This window comes from Rhincodon typus, chromosome 7 (assembly GCF_021869965.1).
Source record: "Rhincodon typus isolate 14 chromosome 7, sRhiTyp1.1, whole genome shotgun sequence".
NCBI lineage: Eukaryota > Metazoa > Chordata > Chondrichthyes > Orectolobiformes > Rhincodontidae > Rhincodon > Rhincodon typus.
The window spans coordinates 47,208,948-47,232,212 of NC_063338.1; the positions used below are offsets into that span (position 1 = coordinate 47,208,948).

The 23,265-nt window shown below is 40.1% G+C and overlaps 1 protein-coding gene across 4 annotated transcripts in view; it reads left to right on the forward strand.

Annotated features, from left to right (window-relative positions):
• myo3b (myosin IIIB) overlaps positions 1 to 23,265 on the forward strand; it is a 516,799-nt gene that overhangs the window by 397,184 nt on the left and 96,350 nt on the right. The window lies entirely within an intron of this gene.

A 23,265-nucleotide genomic window follows, 5' to 3' on the forward strand; every position in this document is an offset into this window, starting at 1 on the left:
AAGTTTTCACAGAAAATACTAAGCTCCGAATGCTCAAGTGGTTTTTTTTTAGCTAGAAATAACTCTATTTTGAACTGACATTGCCGTCTAAGTTTTTCTGCAATATGTTTTACTCGTGCTTAATACAGAAGTAAGATTTCATATGAACTATCTATCAACCCCATCCATAAAGTATATTAATTAGTATTCCATGATAGTATTCAGTTTATTGTTATATATCAAAAATGTTAAGAGATGTGAATCTCAGGCACGTTCAGTGACACTGGTAGTGATTAACGGAAGCTATTTGCACAAAAAGTAAAACTATGCTTGCAAGTTTAGGAATTGAAGAATTTAAACTTTTAATAGTGCGTATAAAAGTAAGTTAACAGGCCTCCCAGCATCTAGACTTCTTACCTGCGTGTTCTTAACTCCTTTTGCTTTGTAAGCCTACATTTCCCCTTTCCCAAACCTTCCCTCCTCTAATTAATTTAACGCCCTTTCTATAGCCCTAGATGTTGGATTTGCCAGAACATTGGTCCAGCACACTTGAAGTCCATCCCACTAGAACCCATCCCTTCTTCCCCAGTAGTGGAGCCAGTGTCCAGTGAACTGAAACCCATTTCACCCACACCAATCTTTGAGCCATGCATTTAACTCATTGATTTCATTTACCCTAAGCTAGTTTGCCCATGGCTCAGATAATAGTCCAGAGATTATTTCCTGAAAGGTTCTGCTTATAATTTGGCTCCTAATTGTTCAAATTCTTTCAGCAGAATCTCCTTTCTAGTCATATCAATGTCATTAGTACTAATGTGGCTGACTACAACTGGGTAACTCTCCTCCCACTCCATGCTCTTCTCCAGCCCAGATGAAATATCCTTAATCCTGGCACTGAGCAGGCAACAGAGCCTTTGGAAATCACCCTCAGAGAACAGTTTCTATTCCCTAATTATACTGTCCTCTTGCACCACCACATTCCATACTCTGCTGCCCCCTACCTGCACTTGAATGATTCCCTGTACCACAGTGCTATGGTTAGTTTGCTCATCTTCCCTGCAGTCCTCACCTTCGTCTGCACAGTTTTGAAGAACGTCATAACTGTTGGCCAGTTGGGCTGAGGCTTTTCAAATGCAACTCCTTGTGTTCCCATATCTGCTTCAGCTGCAGTCACATCCAGCTATCCCTGACCACAGCACAAATTTAAATTACCTAGTCTGAGGGGTGTAACTGCCTTCAGAACAAAGTGTTAAGGTAACTTTCAGTTCCCCGATGTGGTATGATGTCTGCAGCTTGGACTTTAGCTTTACTTGGATCTGGAGTTCCCTGAGTTGCAAATGGATACATTTGATCTGAACCAACTTGGTGTCCAGCAACTTGCACATGCTGCAGTAGCAACACATCATCTGTCCTGTCACCAGTATCATGTTTGATTTAATTCATTAATGAATACCCTCGATTCCCTGCTCTTTATACTTTACTGTAATTATATTTTTAAATTAATAAACCACCAGCATTAATTTTATACTCAACATTCCTCTTGTTCTCACCATGGCAGTATGATGGTGACGCAGATCACAGCATTAACTTCTAAAGTGGCTGCCATGCACACATCTCGGAGGGCTGCACAGAGGAAAAAAATGAACGGGAACGCTGCTTATTACTTAACCAGATTTTTTTTAAGACAAGAGAAACAAACACAAACTGAAGATCTAACTTTTACTTTAAAGATTAAATATATTCACCAATCCCACTCAGCAATTACCTTCACTCCCTGCACTTGCAAAAGGCCAATTAACTTAACATCTAATACTGGGAAAATGTTAGAGTTTATTGTATTATATAGTATTAGCAGAAAGTTTAGAAATGCATAATATAATCATGCAGAGTCAGCATGGTTTAATGAAGGGGAAATTATGCCTGACAAATTTATTTGAATAATTTGATAAGGTAGGAAGCAAGATAGATAAAAAGGAAGTGGGGATGTAATATATTTGGATTTCCAGAAGCTGTTTAATAAGCTAACAGCCCATGGTGTCTTGGAAGTACATTAACATAAAGGATTGGTTAATTATTATGAGACACAGAGTTGGGATAAAGTAGACACTTTCGGAATGTTATCCTGTACTAACAGACTGCCGCAGATATCAGTGCTGGGGCAACAATTATTTATAATATATATTAATGACTTGGTTGAGGGAAGTAAATATAAGTAAGTTTGAAGATAACACAGAATTGGCAGATACTGTGAAATGACACAAAATGTCTGGATTGGGATATAGAGAGGTTACATGAATGGGGGAGATCTTGGCAGATGGAATATAATATGGGAAATGTGAAGTTATGCATTTGGCCAGGAAAAATAGATGAGCTGAATATTATTTAAATGGGTAAAATTGGAGAAATTTGCAGCACAGAGGGTTTTGGGTTTCCTCATGCATAAATTGGAAAAAGCTAGCATACAAGTCCAGTGGGTTACAGAGAAAGCAAAATGGATTTTTGGTCTTCATTTCATAGGGACTGGAATATAAAAATAGGAAGGTCTTTTTAAACTATACAAGGCACTAGTCAGAAAAGGGCTGGAATACTATGTACAGTATAGAAAACTGGGCTAAAAAGAAGCCCAATAGCTTAAGTATGAAAATTTATTTTGAGCACAGATACCCGTTCACTATTGTCCCCACCACTTCACTATTATTCCTCTTTCATGAAGAACCAATATTCTGGACAAGGTACACCAGGAGATATAAGCATCACCATATATAGAGTATGGTTTGGAATTGCTAAACAGACATGCAGTCTCATAATGGATCATGAAACATGTACCATACATAATCGTGAAAGAAGGGAACCACTAATGTCTCAAAATAAAACAAAGAACTGCAGATGCTGGAGACCTGGGACAAACTAAAATAGAAATTGCTGGAGAAACTCAGCAGGTCTGGCAGTATCTGTGGAGAGAAAACAGAGTTAGCATTCTGAGCCTAGTGACCCTTCTTCAAAATTTCTGAAGAAGGGTCTGAATTATTAATTTGAACTATTAATGGGGAGAAAACTAAAAGTTCAACTCCTTATTCTTTCAAAATGGTTGATTCCACAAATGAGTCTCATGGATTTAAAAAGTACTTGCCAGAAAGAACAGGGACTTCATCAGCAATAAATGACAAACTGCCTGTTTCACATAAAAACCTTGACCAAGGCTTGAACAAGGTGAAACAGTGTGGACCTAGATTTAGTAGGAGTGGTGCTATCATGGAACATGTACCAAATCAGCAATAGTCATATCTTGTAACATGTCAGAATTACAAACACTTTGTCTCACTAAAGAACCATAGTCATAACTCTTTCATAAGGGACTATATAGTTTTCCTTTTCAAACAATAAACTGTTGGACATTGCTAAATGGCTGAAATACTGAGGGAGTTTTGTAACTTGGAAAAATTGAGTAGTGCACATTTTTAGCTGTGCAAGATAATCTTGCGTTTCAAAGCAGTGAGATCATTACCTGAGACAAAGTAACACCAGCAGTCTTTGAATTAAAGGTAAACTGCCTGATCACAGCCCTTGGATTGGTTGAGCTGCAGTCTGTTCCGAAACTGTAAATGCAGAGCAGTCTTAGAACTCCAAAAGTTGTAAACTGAGCACATCACTCTCTCTGGCTTTTCTTGATGTGAGTGAAAGCACAGGAAAACCAATAAACTTAAAAGAAAGAATTCCAATACAGCATAGATCTAGATCCACTAGATGAACTATCAAAGTGAGGAACAATCGTTGCTTTTCAGACAACAGTGTGTCATCATTACTGAGATCAGAAGACACTGTGAGAGACAATTTAAGTCATTCTTGAGGTCTGGACTTTTGATCTTCAGAATTTTAATTTTCTCCTGTCTACATTTTTCTATCCATAATATTTGTGTTGAATGGTCTGTCTTTTCCCTGTCTGATTGTGAAAGACTGTGTGTATGTACTTGGATGTAAAAGTTACACAGCGGTAGCTTTCTCTGCCATTTGTTAAAGTTAGGTGTGCTTACAATAAATAGTATTTTCTGGAAATGATGTTAGCTGGTGTGAATTGTTTTTGTCTTGAATAGCAATCAACCAGTCAAATTGGTCATTTGGTGATCTAATTGAGTTTTTACACATTTTATGGCCAACTGTGGATGACGTTCCTTTGCATTTTCCCTACCACTGTATGGATGTCTGAGGTCCCCACACGGCAATCAATTCCAACAGCTTAATGCATCTACACCGTGAATGCATATACAGCCCCTCCAAACAGCTGCACAGCCTGGTGGCTGGGAAGTAACATAGCCTGTGGAACAGCAGGGCTTGATATTCTAAGCACACTTAAATGATGACAGTTACAATGGGATGGATCCAATGAGAGATGCCAGGAGCCTTGTCAATCCAATCAATTCAAATATGCAATCAACTGCCAAATCAGCTGTCCTCGAATGACCAAAAAGCTGCTCCTCTCTTTCTAACACATAATCCGTCAGGAAGAATTGTGAAGCCTCTGGGGGAATCTAGTCCTTTTCCCTGCAGAAATTCAGCAAGGCAGCTGCTATGTTTCTGTTTCTGGTTGTGGACAAGGCTTTTTTGTCGTATTGTGTGTCTTTTCTTTTGTGTGGGAATGACACCCAAGGTTGCATCGGCAACCTACGCCTATTACAGCCCGATTCAAAACCAACTCATTGCATAAATGAACCACCAATCCAGCCAGTCCACAAATCTTGTACTCACTGTTCAGCCAGTGCTGTTTGTAAAAGGATGCCTCCTGATGTTTCAATGTACACACAGCTTCTGTACTGATTCACATTTTGTCTGCTGCTCTTCTTATGTCTTTAAATTCACTTTGCTGCCTTCATGCCATTTAAGAGAAATCATTGCTGATCACCATGTTGTGATTTAGTGTTTGCTTACACAAAAAATTGCCAATCTCACACCAGGATTAGATGCAGGATGTAGATTTTGTTTATTGAAGAAGTGTTTTAGCATTGCTTAGATTAATTATAAAGGTTCAGCAAATGTTACTACAGGAAAACACAACTAGAGTGCCTCACACTATGTGCAGCAAGCTAGACTGTGCCATAGTTGCTAGTCATATGTTCTACATCCTGGTTCCTGCTGTGACCTTTAATGCCACTGAGCTTCCAGAATAAGCTCCCAGACAAGCCTTTTTGATCTGCTTTTACAACTGAACTTACCTACTTTTAAGTCTACAACCCAGTATTTTGACCCAACTAGACTCAAACATCTAACCACTTGCACAGTTCTAGATTTCTAGCTTCTGTGAGAAGATCCCCACATCCATAAACTGTCTTTTGTCAAGAATGCAGGAATCCAGCTAACAACAACTCTTGCGTATCACAGATTCACCTCCTCTGGATGAGTAAAACTGGCAAACTGACTGTCTCCTGAGCATTATTCATTGACTTAATTTTGACTGACCTATTAAAAACCTGCAACATGAGCTGACCATTTTTTCTACACAGAATCAAATGTGACCAACATTTGGACACCTTGTGCTAAATTGTTACCATGGCTACAGGCTACTAGCTTCCTCAGCACACATGGATTCTTCAGTGATTGGAACTAGTTTGATCTTGTTGAGTATGAGACCCCTGATTGAGGTTGTTAACCTGGCCAATCAGGAAAGCCCAGGCTGACCAATAAAACCAGGAGATTAGAATCTCCTCAGTCCAGGTGACTGACTCCAAGCTAGCTGGCCATAGCCAGTGTACTGTGTACAAGTAAATAAAGGGTGGCTTTGTGACTGAATACCAGCCTCTGTGCAATTATTTCAGTGGCAATGGGAGAAAATAGGATGTGCCTGAAGAACATGTGCTTGCAACAATTGTCTTGGAGTTGGGGTAAGCATTTCTGGCATTATGCCTTTATTTGGGAAGCTTGACTCATTTGATCCTGCTGTCAAAGATTGGGCCCAGAATGTGGAAAGAATGTGATATTTTTTCGGGCAAATGAAACTGGGGCCGATGAAAAGCAATGAGCAATCCCTCTGACTGCTTACAGACCTGCAGCATTTTCAGTTATAAGGGGCTTAACTTTCCCAGAGGCACCAGACACTGAAACCTTCCAAGAGTTGACAGAGTTGGTCAAGGAATATTATAACCCCAAGCCTCCTCCAATTCTGAGACACGATCGATTTTATTCAGCTATTAGAGAATCAGGGGAATCCATATCAGGATTTTTGATGAGGTTGACACGACTGGCAGAGGCATGTGATTTTGAGCCAACCCTGAATGAGATGCTGAGAGATCATTTGGTATGTGGGATTAATGATGTAACCATGCGCAAGCGCCTACCAGCTGAAACCCAACTGGACTTCAAACAGGAACTACAACTGGCTTTGTCATTAAAAAAAAATGCGGCAAATGGAGCATGGGAGCTACAGAGCATCCCAATGGAAGTGGACTCCCTCACAAGTCCGACTGAGCTTGCGGAATACCACGTGAGTGTAGCAATCACAGAGCCTCACGCAGGGCATATCCTGATCAGAGGGACCCTAGGCCAGCCCACAGCAGAATGCCAGAACAAAGCTGAACCTCAGCCAAGTGGCTAAAAAGTTCTTCAGGCTCTGGGCCGGCAAGCCATTGTCGTTGCAGCTTGTATGCAGACTGGCTACAGCAGACGAGTCCTACAAGGCCTGACCTAAGTAAGAAAACTTGTAGACCGGTACCCAGGAGAGTGCACACCCCGAAAAGTCCCCCTACACGTGGGTTGGAACAAGTAAATTGCTTAGTGACATCCAAATCGTATCCAATTAAAATTAATATTTGATTAAATGGTCATTCAGTTCCATGGAGGTCGATACTGGCGCAGCTGTATCTGTGGTTGCCCAATCTGTCTTTAAAAAAATTCACTTGGGACTCCAACCCTTAAGTTTGCATGAGACCTCAGCCAGACTGAAACCATACACTGGGGAATCACTGCAGATTAAGGGTGCGACTTCGGTTCCGGTCTCCTATGAGAAGCAGTTGGTGCAGTTACCACTGATGGTAATAAAAGGCTCTGGTCTAAGCCTTTTGGATGGATTTGGTTGAGAAAGATTCACCTGGATTGGCTCAACATTTTTCAATTAGAAAATGACTGCCTCAATGAAGTCCCAGTGAAATACTCAAGAGTATTTCAGGAAGGATTTAGGACTGTCAAAGGGCCCAAAGCCATTTCACATGTTGACCTGGAAGCAATTCTGTGATTTTACAAGACCCGCCCGGTGCCATTTTCCTTTCAGGCAAGAGTAAAGGTGGAATTGAGGAGGCTGCAGAGTGAAGGAATCATCAAACCAGTGCAGTTTGCAAAATGGGCGGCACTGGTCGTAATGATTGTGAAGCCTGATGCCTCAGTTTGCCTTTGTGGGGATTTTAAGCAAATGGTAAACTGCCTCTCACAGCAGGATAAATACTCAATCCCTCACAAAGAGGACTTGTACACAATGTTAGCGGAGGGGGATATCATTTACGAAGCTGGACATAAGCCACACTTACCTGCAGTTGTGACTGGATGAGGAGTCCCAGAGGTACACCACAATTGATACCCATAAGGGTTTATACCAATATACACGACTGGCATTCGGGGTGTCATCAGCCTGCGCCCTTTTCCAGCAGACCATGGAGAACATTTTACAAGGGCTACCCCAAGTTGCCATTTATCTGGATGAGGTACTAATAACAGGGAAGACCAATAAAGAGCACTTGAAGAACTTAGACATTGTTCTTAAATGTTTCTCGCAGATAGGCGTATGCTTAGAAGGGGAAAAATGTGTGTTCCATGCATACCAAGAGACCGACTCGGGTTACAGAGTCGACAAAACCAGGTTACACCCATTGGAGGATAAAGTGAGGGCGATCAAAGGACCCCCAGCTCCCATGTCTGTACCGGAGCTTCCTTGGGTTAATAAATTATCATGGAAAATTCATACGTAACCTGGCCTCCATCTTGGCACCCTTACAGCTGCTGTTGAAAAGGGGTCTGCCTTGGAAATGGTCACGTAGCCAAGAAGTATCCTTTAGGGAAGTGAAAAAGCAGCTATAATCATTTAAGGAATCGGCCCACTACGATCCAAAGCGAGAAGTAGTGCTGACGTGCGATGCCGTTCCGTACGGTATCGGGTTAGTGTTGGCTCACCAGTGGCCCAATGGAGAGGAACACCCGATAGCATACACTTCCCAGACTTTGCCTGACGCTGAACGCAAATATGCCCAGATAGAGAAGGAAGGTTTGGCAGTCATTTTTGATGTGAGGAAGTTCCACCAGTACCTTTGCGGACGGGAATTTGTCTTGGTAAAAGATCACAAACCCCTGCCACTCCACTGAAGGAGGACAATGTGATGCCGCCCATAGCTTCCGGTGGAATTTAACTTCGGGCCTTTATTCTCAGCGCGTACAAATAGAGCACCGTCCAGGAGGCCAAGTGGCTAATGCAGATGCATTGAGCTGCCTCCCACTGGCAGGTACTCCACCAGTGGTGCCTCCCTTGGAAGAGTCTGTTTTGGTTTTAAACTTCCTGGACACCGTTTCAGTCACTGCTGACAATATCCAACTGTGGATACAAAGATCTTGTCCTAGCGAAATTAAAACAGCTGGTGGTAATGGGGGAAACAGAAGGGCCATTGCACCCCGGATTGAAACCTTTCTGGACCCATTGAGACCAGATCACTGTAGAGGATGGCTTATTGCTGTGGGGAGCAAGAGTGATTGTCCTGAGTAAAGGTCACTGCCAGATACTACCTAAACTTCATCAGGTTCATCCAGGGGTCTTCAAGATGAAGACGCTAGCAAGGAACTATGTCTGGTGGCCGGGGTGGAATGCCAATATAGCTGTATTCGTGGGGCAGAGACCAGAGTGCCAACAAGGACAAAAATTGCTACCAGCAGTGCCCCCACATTCATGGGAATGGCCATGAAAACCCTGGACTCCATTGCATGTCAACTATGCTGGTCCTTTCATAGGCTTAACGTTCCTGGTCATCGTGGATGCTCATTCAAAGTGGGTGGACATACATAAAGTTCATTCGGCAAACTCAGGGACGATGATTGAAAAGCTGCAAGCATCGTTCGTGATACACGGTCTCCCAGAAGTATTGATCACGGACAATGGGACATAACTCAATAAAGTAATTAACTAAGTTAGAGATGGCTGGACAGGTGATGTGTTGTAGCTGTATGATGTGGGAGCTGGCTGATCCCATTGCGATACGCGGTGACCACATCTGCAGCAAGTGTTGGTTGCTCAAGGAACTTCAGCTCAGAGTTGATGAGCCGGAATGTGAGCTACAAACACTGCGGCATATCCAGGAGGGAGTGAAGTATCTGGACACTGTGTTTCAAGAGGCAGTCACACCTGGTAGATTAAGTACTTCAAGTTGGAAGTTGGAAGTTCAAGTTGGTAAAATTGGGCAAAGTCAGCATGGCTTCATCATGGGAGGTCATGCCTGACAAATCTGTTAGAATTCTTTGAGGAAGTAATGAGCAGGTTAGACCAAGGAGAGCCAATGGATGTTATCTACCTGGATTTCAAGAAGGCTTTTGATAAGATGCCGCACAGGAGGCTGCTGAGAAAGACAAGGGCTCATGGCGTTTGAGGAAGGTACTAGTATGGGCAGAAAGCAGAGAGTGAGGATAAAAGAGTCTTTCTCAGGATGGCAGCTGGTGATTAATGGTGTTCCACAAGGGTCAGTGTTGGAACCACATCTTTTCACTTTATACTTTAATGATCTCGATGAAGAAATTAAGGCAGTCTGGGTAAGTTTGCAGATGATACAAAGATGGATAGAGGGTCAGGTAGTTTTGAGGAGGCGGGGAGGCTGCAGAAGGATTTGGACAGGTTAGGAGAATGGGCAAAGAAGTGGCAAATGGAGTACTGGGAAAGTGTGAGATCATACACTTTGGTAAGAAGAATAGTAGCATGGACTATTTTATAAATGGGGAGAAAATTCAGAAGTCTGAAGTGCAAACAAGCTTGGGAGTTCTAGCCCAGGATTCTCTCAAGGTAAATTTGCAGGTTGAGTCAGTAGTTAGGAAGGCAAATACAACTTTGGCATTTATTTTGAGAGGACTTGAATATAAAAGCAGGGATGTACTTCTGAGGCTCTATAATGCTCTGGTCAGGCCACATTCGGAGTATTGTGTGCAGTTTTGGGTCCCATATCTCAGGAAGGATGTACCGGCCCTGGAGCGAATTCAGAGGAGGTTCACAAGAATGGTCCCAGAAATGAAAAGCTTAACATATGAGGAATGGTTGAGGACTCTGGGTCTATGCTCAATGGAGTTTAGAAGGATGAGGGGGGATCTAATTGAAACTTACAGAATACTGAATGGCCTGGACAGTGTGGATGTTGGGAAGATGTTTCCGTTAGCAGGAGAGACTAGGACCTGAGGGCACAGCCTTAGAGTAAAGGGAAGACCTTTTAGATCAGAGATGAGGAGAAACATCTTCGGCCAGAGAGTGGTGAATCTATGGAATCCATTGCCATAGAAGGCTGTGGAGAACAGGTCATTGAGTATATTTAAGGCGGAGATAGTTAGGCTCTTGATTGTCAAGGGGATCAAGTGTTATGGCGAGAAAGTGGGAGAGTGGAGTTGAGAAACCTATCAGCCATGGTTGAATGGTGGAGCAGACTCAATGGGCTGAATGACCTAATTTCTGCTCCTCTGTCTCATGGTCTTATGATTTACCAGCAGGGAATCTGATTCTTTCCTCAAGTCAAATGGCATTTCGCACATGAGAGAAGTTCCATACCATCCATTGTCTAATGGTATTGTGGAAAGAGGAGTCCAAACGTTGAAGGCAGGCTTAAAGAAGTAGCCCACACCTACAATTGATACCAAACTATCCTGGTTCTTGTTCAATTATAGGACCACCCATACGCAACAACAGGGATACCTCCAGCAGAGTTGCTGATGGGGAGAAGACACCACACCTGGTTAAACCTGTTATTCCCAGACCTGGGGTGGGGTGTGTGAAATGGCAGCAGGAACGCCAATGCCAGCCACATGCCTCCTCTAAGCGAGAGAGACAGTTTAATTCAGGGGATGAAGTTTGGTATTGGAACCACAGAAATGGCCCTGCCTGGGTGCAAGACAAGAATGATGCAAGATCTCAATACTGTTATCACCGGAAGAAGAGGAGGAAACTCTCCCGAGACGCTGTGCACAGAAGAGGGAGGCATCTTGCCGCTCTGAGGGGCCAGGTATGTCAGGGTTAGGGTGAAATCGTCGCAGGAAAAGCTACAAAAGACCTGGCCTACACCCCCGGACTTGAGGGGGTGGGCTGTAGTGATTGGAACCAGACTGACCTCATTGACTATGAGGTTGTTGATTGGGGTTGTTAACCTGGGTTAATCAGGAAAGCCGAGGCTGACCAATATAACCAAGAGGTCCCTCTTTCTCCCGGGGATCTGGGGTGGAGGGTATTGCATGCAGCAGTCCCCTGTAACTGCAGATTGCCGTGGTACAAGGACTCCCCATCCAACTGTCTGTTTTGTGGCACTGTGGATTTCATGGGCCATGTATATTACTGGGTATGGGTGCTTGCACTCCCTTTTCAGTTATCTTAAGGACCTCCTTTTGTGTTTTTGGTTGCACTTCAGCCCCACGCTCCTGATCTTTGGGCACCCAGTGGGGAGGGGAGCGGGCAGGTTGTAGGGTCTCCTTATAGGTCTGCTCCTGGGCCTGGCCAAGCTGGTCATTAATAGGTCCACGGAGGGTGTTGTTATGACCAACTGTCTGCCCCTTTTCCGTGGCTACGTCTGCGTACGGGTGTCCCTGGAGAAGGATCACACGGTATCCACCAATACACTCGATATCCTTTGGGAGAGGTGGGCACCGCAGGGTGTGGAGTGCTTTATTTCCCACACAAACTCTATTTTGACTTGATCCCTACCTTCCCCATCACTTTTTCTTTCACATTGGTATTGCCCCTAGGGGCTCTGCTTGCTACTGTTTTTTTTCCTGGTGGTGGACTATCAATAAATACACCTGGTGTTTTTACTGTGTCTTGCACGTACAAATAAAAAGAGGAAAAAAAAATAACCAGGAGATCAGAATCTCCTCAGTTCAGGGACTGACTCCAAGCTGGCTGGCCACAGCCAGTGTACTGTGCACAAGTAAATAAAGGGTGACTTGGTGACTGGATACCAGCCTCTGTGCAGTTATTTCAGATACAGAAACATGATTTTATTACAACATTGCACCCTTCCTGTCTGCTCCAGGCAGTATATGTACATTCAGGCATCCAAAAGCATATTTTTTGCACTCATTTACATGATTTTGATCGTGAAAATAATACCAGTGGCCTGCAGTTTTAATGAGTATTCATGACATACTAAAAAATGTAAAGCATTTCCCAATAATAAAGCATTGAGAGGGTTAGTCCCCCCTGAATCTTTCTTCTAACTTAGTACCAAAACTTAAACTGCGTCAGGACCCTGTGTTTTGGCAACTATGTTCCCCTCCTGGCTATCTGTTTGCTACAGGCAGCCCTGAAGATTTTGCCCAATCTGTTGGAATATTGTAAGGTAATGTAGATTAGATGGGGCTGTGATGATGGTCAAGTCCATCTTAATATATGATAGGTCAGGAAGTAATTCTTTTGCATAGCTTGGGGCTTATGAAGATAACGAATAGGTCGTTATCAAGGAAAGTATCAGATTAATCAGTTCTGGAGATAACAAAACATGGATAAGGCTTCAATGAAGGGCAGACCAAGATAGGGCCTGAGCTGGGAAATTTCTCTAATATGGATATTAGATCTTATTGAAAAAACAGTATGTGAGGTTTGAAGTTCAACTCTGGAACAAACAGAATGCTTGTTCTAGTTCAGAATGCGTTGGAAGAGGGGAATGGAATCAATGGCAAAGATATGGAGTTTTTGCTAAAGTCCGAAATTAATGGATACTGAGATATCAATGACTTGTCGGCAATTTCACCGAACAAAGATAATAACATTTTCCACATTATCACTGCAACTATATTTCAAAAGTATGTGACAAGTAGTAAAGTGCTTCAGGACATCTTCAGGTTATAAAAGACACTATATAAATTCAAATCTGTATAATGGTCTACATTGGTTCAGGATATTGAGTATTAAGTCTACCAAAATTCCCAAATTGCATTGAATTGCATCAAAGCTTGAAAATAAGCTGCTTAGCCCAACATCTAGATAGGTGTTTATCTTCACACAAGCAGTTGTCCAAAACTCATCTGACTGCCTTGTCACCATGTAAATCTATTTCTCCTTCTTTTACCTAAATGAATAACCTATTATTAATTATTGACATGATATGTGTTTTACATATGAACAATGATAATGCATTCCACAGCCTCACAATCATCTGTGTAACATAATTTCTTTTATCAACTGCCTTATCTCTCCTAAATGTTATCTTATACCTATGTTCCCTTCTTCTAGATCCCTCATAGAATTGGTACAGTGTGTTTCTGTAAATTCTATCCCATCCCATCAAACTGGAAAAAACCTCTATCAAATCATCCTTTTAAATTCTTCTGAACTGAGAAAAGTATTTTATTTCTTATATCAGGCAGGAACTTTGCCAATTGCACAGTGTCCATTTTATTGCTGTAAATATTCTTATACAGTGGATTCCTGAGCTGTGTACCGTATTCACAACTGTAGGCTTATTAAGGTCTTTTGTAGCTTTAACATTATATCTCAGCCTTTCCATTCGAAATGTTGCTTTTAAAGGCTTATGAACCTGAATTTCCCCAAACCTGAGTAAGTGTGCTGGAATCAAGCCCCACTATTCCCAGAGTTGCCACAGAAGTGAAGTAAAGTTAAAACTATCAGAAATCCTAATTTTCCTCTGACTGGCTGCAACCCAGAATAAAAGCAGACCTCACCAGGTTACTTTAGTGACTGTAAAAATAACTATTTATTGTAACTCTCTTATTGTAACATGCCTTTTGAAATTCTCCCCCACAAGCACAGAAAAAGCAACAGACAAAACACAAGTATTATGAGCAGAGGAGTAAAATATAATCAGACTATTGTATCATTAGTCCAAGTTACAAAACTAGATGGGTTGGTTTCACAATCTTTTAAACTTTTTGATGAAACCTCAATGACATCTATGTAGTAATGATCTGTCTCCTTTTACTTTCTCTCCATTGTAAGAGCCCATTTTAAAAATGCCCATTTTTCTCATCTGCAGTTCAGAGCCCAAAAATAAAAAGAAGTTTCTTACACAAGTTCTAAGAGAACAATTGATCTACAAATCAGCTTATAATTATTATCTGCATCTCCTATTTTAGTGTATTCTGCAAATTTAGACCCATCTCCATGTAGCCCTTTTCCACGTTGTTGATGTATAAAATGAACAGAAACAGTTTCTGAACAGGTACCTAGGGGCCACTCTGACTTACACATGTTTTAAGAAACAACTGTTCTTTGTAACCTCCCTTGTTCCCAATTTTTATTCCGATTCTCTGCAGTTCCACTGAATTCAAACCTTTTAATCTTTTCCAGTAGGCTCTGTTGTGTAGTACCCTCTCAAAGGGTTTCATGTACATAACATTATTTAAACAGTGTTGCACACACCCATCGTATCTGTCACCTCCTCCAAACACAACATTAGGTTTGTCAAGCATGCTTTTCATTTCTGAATGTTATGGTGTCTATTTCTAATTACTTTCCCAGCATCTAGATGTTTAGGCATTTCAGCAGTAATTAAAAATTGTTAAATAGATGTGAATCTAATATCTCCAGTTTAGTTTTGCTTCCCAGTTTTTTGAAAATGGAAATTGCATTAGTCATTTGCCAAAAAATATACAGCAATTCCCAATAGAACCTTGAAATATAATTACCAAGCCTTATACTATTTCTTTCTGCCAAAATCCCAAGACTATGTCCTCCTTTAGCTAAACTAACATCTCTAATACCATCACTTTATTTATTCTATCTCTGATCTCACAATTAGTTCATTTAGTACTTAGCTCTTCCCTAATAATTTTCTGCTTTGAAAACACGTACTTACTAATATCTGTTATCAAGATCCAATTATCATCTAATAAATCACTACCCACTCCTCTCAGGAATCCATTTTGAAATTAATGTGGAATATTTAATTGATCTCATTAAGGATGTTAGAAATTTACTGCTTATATTTTTGCCTTACTTTCCTCACTTGAGGTTTTCAAATTCATGAGCAGACTTGATAGAGTAGACAGATAGAAGTTATTTCCGCTTGTAAAAGAATGAAGAACTGGAGGATATAGGCTCATACTGATGTGCAAACGAAGCAAGGATGATGTGCAAAAGAGTTTTTTCACACGGTGAGTTGTGGCGGCAAGTTCTATTGAGACATTCAAGAGGGCATTGGATGTTTTTTTTGGATAGTAAGGGCGTGTAGGGACATTGGGAAACGGCAGGAGATTTGCACTAGATAATGGAGCCACTGCAGGTACAGTGGGACATTTGGCCTCTTTCTGTACAATAATAATTCTGTGATAACAAAAACAGAAATTGCTGGCAAAGCTCAGCAGGTCTGGCAGCATCTATGGAGAGAAATCAGAATTAATGTTCCATGTCAAGTGACCCTTCCTCAGAACTTCATCTGAATAATTCTGTGATCGTGTATCATATTTTATCGTACCTACGACCCAAATGCTCCGTTCTTCAACTTTAGTTTGAATCTAATCCACAAATTTATCCATGATACTCTGAATCTTGAAGTTGACTATTTTTTGGAGGTGTATTCTGTACCTTTGTATTTTCATTTTGTAGAGTCCCAACTTGATGTTATGTCCAGTGTGCCAATTGCTCTTTGCACCTCGCCTTACCCAGTTCAGATGTCATCTTTTCAAAATCTGCCAAATTCAAATATCTTGTGTCTATATTAACTTCCACATTTCTATTTTGAATGTGAACAAAATCAGCAAACGTTGTTTTAAATGGTCCTTTATCACCTGACATGCTCAAAAAACCAGCAATATTTACATTCCTCAAATACCACGATATCCAAATAATTATGCTGTAAATATGGTATAACAGTGATATGTATTTTAAGGGATATTGATGTCTGGAAGCTTTGCTTGGTCAAGGTTTATTGCAGTTATGCATACATCTTGATTTTCCAGAATATTTGATCAACTGGCACACTCCTAGTCCTATAGGTGCTCGTTATTAAAAAGTTTGCTGAAGTAGCTACTATTGCCGCAGTTAATTCAGCATTAGTTTATTTTTTAAATATTCTCATAACTGTATCTAGTGACAAATGTAATTCATGCAAAATAGTGAGGTTCAATTCTTTGCTGACTTATTTGTGAAGATTTATAGTGTATTATTGTTATTTGGGAACTTGGATTCAGAAATAGAAAAAAGGTTTTAGTTTTCAATTCTGTGAAAGTGACTTTTCTAAAGAAAGTGGCATGAAGTATTTGGAACAGTGAACTAATGACAGCCTTCCCAAGAATGCCTGTGACTTCAAATAAATGACTCGATTAGCCTTCTGGAGAATTCATTGCTGAATGTTTATAAAGTTTTATGATCTACAGAAACTCATGGTGACGGGCTGCTAGCAGATTGAGTTCAGAAGAAAACGCACATAAGCAGAAGGGCAGCTTTCAGTTTGCAGGCTGAGAGTTTCATTGGTAGAAGGTTCCAGGCTCTGTAAGTTGAAAAGAAATCTCTAAGCCATCAGAGCTGGAGAGAAGTTTCCAGGCCATCAGAACTGAAAAGACATTTTAAGATGCTTCAGTTGTTCAAGGAGGAGGGTGGTAAAGGATCAGTAAGTCAGTCTGTATTTATGTGTCTCTAGCAGAGACAGCAAGAGTCACATCTGCTGAATGTCCGGAAAGTTAGTTAAGTAAAAAATCTTAGGGTGGAGATACTTTCATGGGTCAATTGCCTGCAAAGACTGTTGCTGGGAAAATGCTTCAATCTATTTTGCAGTTACCATTAAGATCTTTACTATTTTCCTAAACTATCATCTATAGCTTTGCATATTTTTTACTTTATAATAATTAAAATTATAATAAAATTATGTTTTTTTGTTAAAATACATGGGCAGCCTTGTGTGAATACCGCCAGTGCCTGGCCAGCATGGTAACCAGTATTACCATCGGATGAAATCATAAGGTGGAAGCTATTGACTGGATTGGAATTCATTGTGAATCTTTTAGTTAAATAACTATATGAAATTACTGGACATACTTACACATATTGGACTTCCAAAATTGCTTGAATGTTTCAAACAGTTTTCTGAGGACAGAAAATATGAGAGTGGATTATTTGGAATCTTTGACTAACGCTATACTAAGACAGTTAGCAGATTATTTGGAGGTAGAAATAAAGTCAATAACTCTTAAGGTTCAGATGCTTAAAATGATTATTAGATAGAATTCAGTTGGAATTAAATAACGTGAGTTGGAGGAAAAACAGAGAGAAAGAGAAATGAACAAAACTTGAATTTGAAGAAAAAGGAAAGCAAAGATCATTGGAAAGAGAAAACAGTGAAAGCAAAAGGGTAATGGTTAAGAAGGAGAAAAATAGAAAAGAGGCCTGGAAATAAGAAAGTTTGAATTGGACATTGAAGAGAGAGAAAAGCAAAGAAATAGAATTTTAAAAAGCTCAATCTTCAAAGAGAGAGAGAACCTTGAGAACATGACTTGCCAAGAGAAAAGCTTAAAGTAAAGGAAGAAAGAAAAGGTGATAACTAAGAGGATGATCCTGATTCCACTGAGGGATTTGATTTAACGAGAGATCTACATTGAGTGACTACGTCCACAGAAGTTGGAGTGGAGAGATGTTTCAGTTCATTTGAAAATATAGCTGGGAAGATGAAGTGGCCAAAAGATGTTTGGACTTAAGTGTATTGACAGGTACAGTTATGAATGTGTACAACGGTTTGTAAGATTACCTATCTGTAGACTATAAAGCTGTTAAAAGAGAATTTTTTAATGCTTATGAGCTTGTTCCTGAATCAATTAAAATTTAGCATTTTAAGAAAGAAACTTAATCAGACATTTATGGAATTTGCAAGAGAAACAGAAATGTTATGGGATCAGTGGTTTTGATCACTGATGTTGCATGAAAACATTGTAAATGTAAAGAAAATCATGATTATGGATGAATTCTGAAATAGAATTCCAGTAACCCTCAAGTCTTACAAAATGATTATTTTACATTAGTTTTTACTATGGGAAAGAATTGGAGTCTAGAAAACTGGGGGAAATAAATATTGATGTTTTGAAAACAGTTCACATTTCAAAAGAGGAAGTGCTGAAGATTTTAGAAAATGTAAAGGTGGACAAATCGCTAGGACCTGATGAAGTGTATCCCAGGATGTGGAAAGTTAAGGAGGAAATTGCAGTGCCCCAGCAGAGAAATTTGTCTCATCAATAACAACAGGTGACTTGCTGGAGGAGTGGAGGGTGGCTAATGTTGTGCCCTTATTTAAAAAAGGCTATAAGGAGATGCCTGGGAACAATAGACCTCTGTGAGTCTGACATCAGCGGTGGCGTAAGTTGTTGGAGGTGATTCTGAAAGATAAGATTTACATGCATTTGGAGAGGCAAGGAATGATTAAAGATAGCCAGCATGGCTTTGTGCCAGGGAAATCATGTCTCACAAACTTGGTAGAGTTTTTTGAGGAAGTAGCCAAAAAGATTGAGAGCAAAGCAATAAATGTTATTTACATGGAATTTAGTAAAGTGTTTTGCAAAGTTCTGCATGGTAGACTAATCAATGAAGTTAGATAACATGAGATTCAGGGAGAGCTTGCTAATTGGAAACAAAATTGGCTTGATGGTAGGAGACAGAGGGTAGTGGTGGAGGGCTATTTTTCAGACTGGAGGCCTGTTACCAGTGGTGTTCCACAGGGATTGGTACTGGGTCCACTTTTGTTTGGCAATTATATAAACGATTTGATGAAAATTTAGGGGACATGGTTAATAAGTTTGTCGATGACACCAATATTGGACAGTGAAGTAGGTATCTAAGATTACAAAGATCTTGGTCAGTTGGGTCAATGGGCTGAGGAATGACACTTAGAGTTTAATTTGGATAAACGTGAGGTTTTGCATTTTGGTAAAACAAACAATGGCAGACCTTATACAGGGCCCTGCGTGGTGTTGTACAACAGAGAGACCTAGGGATTCAGGTACATAATTCTTTGAAATTTGAGTCACGTGTCGACAGGGTTGTTAGGAAGACATTTAGCATGCTTGCATTCATTGCCTATACCTTTGAGTATAGCAGTTGGGACGTCATGTTGAGATTATACAGGACGTTGGTGAGGCCTCTTCTGGAGTTCTGTGTACACTCTGCTATAGGAAGGATATTATTAAATTGAAGAGGGTTCAGAAAAGATTTACCAGGATGTTGTTGGGAATGGAAGATTTGAGTTAAAAGGATAGGCTGGATAGGCTAATACATTTTTCACTGGAGTGTAGAAGGTTGAGGGGTGACTTTATAGAGGTTTATAAAATCATGAGAGGCATAGATAAAGTGAATAGCAGGGTCTTTTCCCCAGGGTGTGAAAGTTCAAAGCTAGGGGGCATATTTTTAAGGTGAGAGGAGAAAAATTTAAAAAGGACATAAGGGGCAGTTTTTTCACACAGAGAATGGTTTGCGTGTGAAATGAACTGTTAGAGGAAGTGATCGATGCAGGTACAGTTACAACATTTAAAAGACATTTGGATAAGTACATGAATAGGAAAGGTTTGGAAGGATATGGACAAAACGCAGGCAAGTGGGACTAGTTTGATTTGGGAACATGGTCGCTATGGAGCAGTTGGACCAAAGAGTCTGTGTTCACGCTTTATGACTCTATGGCTGGTTCAGAAAATACTGGCTTTCTAATGGGTGCTGGAACAACCAGCAGATTTGAAAGAAATTGAGATACTATAGGAAGAGCATCCTGGATTGTTTCCTGACTATTATGTCTAGAGGGTCATTGAATTAGACAGAAGTGGAGAGGTCTATGAAAATGGGAGATGATTTGGAAATTTAGTTATCTGATACAATTTTCAAATCTTTAAATATTAAAGGATTGTGGTGAAGAGAATGAGGCTGGCTATTCAGCCCATCCTCTGTAATAGAAATGACAGATCCTGAATTGAGAGAGCTGTATCAAACAGTCTATCAAACGGCAAGTTCCATTGACTGATAGAGCCAAGGAATTATCAGCTTATGAAACACCAGACATACTTTGTTTCAATGTTTCAATGATTAACCAACAAGGTCATCAAAGGCTTATGCAACTGTTACAGAATCTTTCATAGATTCCCTATAGTGTGGAAGCAGGCCATTCAGCCCATCGGGTTTACACCAACCCTCCAAAGACCATTCCACCTGGATCCACCCAAAGCCCCAACCCTGTCCCTGTAACACTGCATTCCCCATGGCTAATCCACCTAGCCTGCACATCCGTGAACACTGTGGGTAATTTAGCATGGCCAATCCATCTAACTTGCACATCTTTGGACAATGGGAGGAAACTGGAGCACCTGGCGGAAACCCACGCAGACATGGAGAGAACATGCAAACTCCACACAGACAGTCGCCCGAGGGTCAAATCAAACTCGGTTTCCTGGTGCTGTGAGGCAACAGTGCTACCTTCTGATGATTTGGTTGTGTTCAGCCCAACTTGTAAAGAACATTTATTACATTTGAACAACTTATTTGAATTATCACAAAGAGCCAACTTGTTCATATGTTTGGCTAAAAGTGCATTTGGCAAAGCAATACTGACTTATTTGGGCTACACTGGGACAAGGGCAAGTAACACCTAGTGAAACAAAATCAGGGCTCTCTTGGATTTTTCTGTGCCTGAGAAAAAGCACAAAATTCTGTGATATATTGCTATGATTGGACTTTATCAGAGTTTTATTCTGAATTTCAGCACGCTAGTGGCTCCTTTGACAACCTATTAAAGAAAGGCAAGAAATTTGAAGGGACAAAAGAATGTCAGAGTGCCTTTGGCAGTTTAAAAGATATGCTGGCTACAACACTGGTATCGCAGCTCCAAACTACAACAGAACATTTAAACTGGCTGTTGACATCAGTGTTGGTGGTGTGTTGTTGCAACAGGATGAGATGGATATCAAATGGCCAGTCACTTCTTACTCTAAGAAATTGAATGTGTTTCAACAGAAGTATTTAATAGTGGAGTAAATCTAGCTGAACCTGGTATTAACTTTACAAGATTACAAAATCTAAATGAACAACAATTGTGTGATTTCTGAACAATTCTTCAGAGACTGTTATTTGTACATACCACAATCCTTTACCTTTTGTTGGAGGTATTCAGTGATAAGAATTTGAGACTATTTTGTTGGAGTTTAATGCTATAACCATACAAATTAGTCATCATTAATGTAACAGGAAAAGAATATTATAGATGACACTTTATTAAGAGCAACAAGCACTTGTGTAGAATATGATTGCGATGAAAATCTTTACATGACAACGTAAATATATTATTATATAAAATATTATTCCTGGGAAAATAAAATGCAACTGTCAATCAGAAGAAAATATGATAGAAAATAAAAATGTCTCCTAAAGGTCGGTTTTTATTCTTTGCATGGAAGCAGAGTGATGAAAGTTTATACTTTATCATTGAAACTTGGATTCAAAAGTTGAGTAAAATGCATTTTAGTCTTCATCTCTGTGAATGTGACTTTTTAGAAAGAGTCAGAGATTAACTTAGATCAGTGAACTATAGACATCATTTCCAGAACAGCCTATGAATCAAGCTAAATGACTTCATTAGATTTCTGGGGATTACTTGCTAAATATTTATAAAGCTGAGATTTGTGATCTACAGAAATGCATGGTCAAGGGCTACTAGCAGGTTGAATTCAGAAGAAGATAATGCATACTAAAGTAAGGGCAGTTTTTTTGTTTCATAGAAGTTTAAATGTTGTGAGAGTTTAGTTGGTAGCAAACTCTTAGCTGTGAGAGTTAGAAAAAACTCTCTAAGTAGAAAAGAAGTCTTAAGATGTTTCGGCAGTCTGGTACGGAGGTCTGGAACGAACCAGTAAGTTAGTTTGCATTTATATATCTCTGGGAGAGGGGAGAATCAGATTTGGTCAATGGGCAGAAAACCACAGTAATCAAGCCAAGCCAGATTTCATTGTGTAATATGAATTGTCCAGTGTTACCACAGCTGGGATCATAACATATCAGTTTTTGGGATGTGGGCCGAGGCAGCACAGATGCATGTGCCTGTTGTACACCCCTAGTTATATTAATGGTAGGACTTATTTTTGCATCCTAGATGTCCTTGGGACTTTCTAATACTTGTCTCCCACAAAAGCATTTTTAAATTCAATGATATTAACCCAACAACATTCAGGATGATGTGGAATTGGCTCAATTTAACTTGGGGCAGTGGTGGAGCTGTTATTATTTACAAGCGTCCATTTGGTTAAAGGGATACAAATCAGGCAGTGTTCCTGTACGTGATCATTATCCAGCAACCCTTGCCAGCAATATGTCTATGTGGATGTAAGATGGGTGACAAACTCAGCTAGAATACCATTCTTTCCCCAACTTGGATGAGGAATTGTCTCTGAATCCATATCCAGCATAGAAATAACAGTTTGAGCAGGAAAGTGATGTGTCTTTTTCATAATGATGGTTAGTGTTAAAAATGTTAAATAAAAATGCCGATCATTGCTGAGGCACTGACAATACAAATGATACTGGTTGATGTAAAAGTGAGAGAAACATTACGAAAAACGTAAATGTAGGTTTAATTTTAAACCTAATTTTATATTTTTCGCTACATTATGTTTAATATTAAACTTAATTTGTGATCAATCTCTCTTTCACCACTATTCTTTATGTATAAATACTGGAACATAATAAAACAAAAACGAAGCTTCCTGTCAGTGCAAGTCACAGCTGATTTTGTTTAAAGTTATTTTTGAATGCATGGCTTGAACTACACTATTTCCCGCCACTTCCCCTCCAGAAATAATTAGTTAAGTCTGCTTTCCAAACTCACTTTTAATGGAATGCTTTTCAGTATGCTAGAAAACCATTTACTTCAATCTTTTGTAAGGTACTGCTGGTAAATCAACACCCAGTGTACTTAAGACTGCATGTCATTAAACAAGTCAGTTTGATCAGCATAGGCTTCAGTGCATATGGTGTGCTTTTGATGTAAATTGTACCACATCAATGATCCTTTTTATTCTTGATGAAGAAGTCAGCAAAGCCATTCTGGCAAACATTCTGCATATATAATAACAATTCATTGATTAATGTGGTATTGGGTGTTCTTCTGTTGCTTATAA